This window comes from Octopus bimaculoides, chromosome 16 (assembly GCF_001194135.2).
Source record: "Octopus bimaculoides isolate UCB-OBI-ISO-001 chromosome 16, ASM119413v2, whole genome shotgun sequence".
NCBI classification, from domain to species: domain Eukaryota; kingdom Metazoa; phylum Mollusca; class Cephalopoda; order Octopoda; family Octopodidae; genus Octopus; species Octopus bimaculoides.
Window position 1 is genome coordinate 31973086 of NC_068996.1, and position 4449 is coordinate 31977534.

A 4449-nucleotide genomic window follows, 5' to 3' on the forward strand; every position below is an offset into this window, starting at 1 on the left:
TGTGTGTGTGTGTGTGTGTGTGTGTGTGTGTGTGTGTGTGTGTGTGTGTGTGTGTGTGTGTGTGTGTGTGTGTGTGTGTGTGTATGTATGTGTATATAGAATGTTTATTGAATGTATATACATATATGCACATACGTATGCAACTACCGACCAACATAGATATATGCATACATACATAGGCAGACTTCATTCAATTTGATTTCTTTGTACTGCTAATTTGTTCTTCATGGTTGGTTACACGTGCTTTTGTGTCCAAAAATTCAACGCTAGTTTTTGAAAAACTAGACGTGTATTTAATGTTAAACTTACAGCCATAGTTTTTAGCATAACAGTCACAGAAATGCAAGAAGTCAATTAAACTATCCTGTGATCCTTCCCAGACAAAAAAGACGTCATAAATGAACCATAGCCAAAGTATTGATTCATGACCATATAGGGATTTGAATGTTTTCAGTAACTGTGTCTCGAATTTCGTCATGGAGACATTAACGAAATTAACTGTCATTGTGGTACCCATGGCGCAACCCCTCGTCTGGTGGTAAAACTTTTGTCCAAACTTCATTATGTTACTTTGTAACACAAACCTCAATAGTCTACAAAGAAATTTAGATGGAATACTTTTGTTTGACCGTTTCTCGAAAGCTTTCATGCATGCTTTACCCCTTTATCATGGTCAATATTGGGATATAAAGAAGCAAGTTAATTTTAGACATAAAATCAACAGTATCTCGAACATAGGAACTTCATCTTGCGACAGGGAGCAGAAAGCCACCCAGTCACTCCGAAATTTTGGTTGTACAAGATTCACATCCACTACAACTTGGGCGTATTAAAGGAAATCTTTCGTACTTTTTGTGTATTTTAGGGAGACCATAAAATATAGGTGTTATTTCTTCTGACCGTAAAATCCTGGATTCGGTTTTGTTAATGAAATTGTTTTCCTCCATTTCCAGAAGTATTTTGTCAAGTTCTTCACTGTAATTGGAGTTTGGATCGACAGGTAATTCTTCATATGAAGTTTTGAAAACGATATACCTATGATCAGCAAGGAAAGTCAAGCTTCCACGCATAATTTTATCAAACAAAATACAATATGTGACAGAATTCCTTTAGTAGAAATTTCGTTAGAATTTCAAAAGTGTTACATGAAAGTTGCGAAAAACAACTTCATTTCAAATAGATATTTCCTCAGCGGTCTATTATAGACTTTAGACAGAATAAAAATATGAGAGAAATATTAACCTCTATTTCTGACTCCAAGAAAACCAGCATTGGAGTTCCTGCACGCTATAACTTGTAAAATAGCCGCAAGAGATCTAAGCCCTGTTCATTGTGCAACAACATGAGTCACATCAATTCCATCAGGAATCATAACAGGTAAGATGTGTAGAAATTCCCATTTGGTGTACGCAGCAGATTGCAAGAAACAAAACTTGATTTATGTTGCTTGTACAATAGAACAATTAAACAAAAGATTCAATGGGCACAGGTATGACGAAAGGCAAAATAACAAGAGTTCGACAGAACTTGTTGAACAGTTTCGCTTCAAACGGCTGCAATTTTGAAAAAGACTTGAAAGTGCATATTCTCACTAAATATTCTGAATCTTCTGAGGAGAAATATGATCGTGAGTTATTTACGTCATGACATGGAGGGATGAATAAAATGACAGAATTTCATCATATTTACACAAAACTGCTTGATTGAATATTCTTCTTTTTCTTTCCTTTTCATTTTTTTCTTTTTTCTCATTCTTTGTTTTTCTTTTTGCCAGTTGTAAACTTGAAAATTGAACATTAATGATGTCATTCCATTCACGTGGGAACTCTGGTTGCCTCGTTTAAATTTTGTATTTGAATTTCTATAATTTTAAATTTGTATCTCTTACATTTCATTTTGAAATCGACAAAGACAGGGGTAGCGGTCGAAATATCGTTCAACCAATAAAACATTTATTGCAATGGCACTGCGCTCTTCGCATTGTTTTATAATAATAATAATAATAATAATAGTAGTAGTAGTAGTAGTAGTAGTAGTAGTAGTAGTAGTAGTAGTAGTAGTAGTAGTAGTAAATGCCCGGATGCAGTACCAAGCAGTGGCTCTCATGGCTTCTGATCTTAATTGATCGGAAGTGTTATCATGTACAATGTTTTGTCTTGGTATAAAAGATGGGCTACAGCAAATATTCTGCTTAATACCACAGATTTGCTTGTTAGTTAGCCTGGGTAGATTATATAAAAGCTTTTGATAGTCTACCACATAGCTGGATTAAGAACTGTCTGGAAATGTATAAAATAGCACCTACTCAGCGAAACTTCTTGTCTCCAAGTATGAAATCATGGAGAACCACACTGACTTTGAACAGTGACAATGAATTTCTAAATGCTGCAGATGTAAGAATTTCATGTGGCATTTTCCAGGGTGACTCTCTTTCACCACTCCTGTTTCGCCTAGCCTTATACCTCTCTCGAAATTGTTTGATGATGTACAATGTAGCTAGAAAATGTTTAATAAAAATATAAATCATCTGTTTTACATGGGTGATTTAAAGCTATTTGCAAAAAATGACCAAAAACTACAGGGATTACTAGCAATTGTTAAACAGTTCAGTGATGACATCAGGATGCAATTTGGCCTCGATAAATGTGCAAAATCTACCTTTATCAGAGAAAGAAAATGACAGAAACATTCAATGTTAATCTTGACCAGCAGAATGCCATAAAGGAGTTAGAACCAGTGGAGAGCTACAAATACCTAGGGGTAATTGAAGAGGACAATATCAAGCATTCAGTGATGAGGGAAAGGATCAGAAGAGAATGTTATCGCAGGGTGAGAGCAATACTGAAGACAGAGCTGAACGCAAAAAACAGGATCGAAGCAATCAATGCTCTAGCCATACCAGTCGTGACATACAGTTTCAATATTATTAACTGGTCAATTACTAAAATATGTAATGTTGACAGAAAAATACGAAAACTGTTGACAATGCATAGAATGTACCACCCAATGCAGATACAGAATGACTTTACCTGCCAAGAAAAGAGAGTGGCCGTGGACCTTTACAACTGGAATTAACAATGAAGACTGTAACAATTGGACTAAACGCTTACCTGAAAAACTCTGATCACTGGATGTTAAAACTCTAACCCTAATTCCAAATACAACAAATCCCAGAATTAGACGTACTGGAAACAAGCATAGTAAAAGGTAAGTGTATGAAAATCCGTGCTAAAACTGCTGGCTTAGATATTCTTACTGATAAATGGCAAGAAAAACCTCTCAATGGCAAATACCCAAAGAGAGCTAATAATGCCGATGTTGACAAAGCCTTTACCCATCAATGGTTAGTGTCTTAAAGCAAAAACAGAAGGGTTTATCATAGCATCCCAAGATTTATGCCTACTTGTAAGAAACTACCAGGCCAACATATTAAAGAACGGTAGTAGCCCAACATGTCATATAAACAACAAAATGAAACCATTGATCATGTTGTCTCCATGTGCAATCTTCTTGCGCCTACAGAGTATCTCAACAGGCATGATAGAGCAGCACAGTATACTCACTGTGTAATATGCAATATTCTGGACCTGCCCCATGATAAAAACTGGTGGGAACACAAACCACCGCCAGTGCTTGAAAATGATCACATCGCACTCCTCTTAAACTTCACCATTCAAACTGACAGAAAGATAGATGCGAATAGGCCAGAATTATATTGAAGGACTTCAGATAAAAACCATGCCTCCTCATTAATATAACTATTCCAATCGACATAAATGTATCTGTGAAGACCTACCAAAAATTGAGCAAGTTTAAAGAACTTGAAATAGAAATTAGCAAAATGTGGAACCTCAAGACTAAAACAATACCTGCTGTCATAGGTGCCCTAGGAATGATATCAAAAGGAGTTGATTCCTACTTAGCTCAGACACTAAAATGGCAGAAATTCAAAGGATAGTGTTAATAGGAACTGCCTATATCCTACATAGAATACTGTCTATGTAATCTCAAATTTTAAAACAAACTTATTGCTTTCTTATGTTTTTTTAAACATTCTCTAGAAGAATACTATGTGCAGAACCAAATACATGACACCCTAGGCACAAAACCAACTTGAACTTCTTGTTGAGACTTGAAGTCAACTTGTACAAATAAAAAACAAAAGTTAAACATATAACAATAATAATAATAATAATAATAATAATAATAATAATAATAATAATAATAATAATAATATTAACAACAACAATAATCTTTCCTTTATTGGCCACAAGGGACGAAAAAACAAAAAACGGAAATACAAAAACGGGTAACAAGTGGGGCGTAGCACACACAAAAACAAATTAACGACAAAATTCAAACAATGAAATTCCTCAGAAGCGGTGAAGTTCCACCTAGATGCCGGAGCTGCAGGCCCACTAGTTTCTGGTTAATTTTTGCTTCTGACAC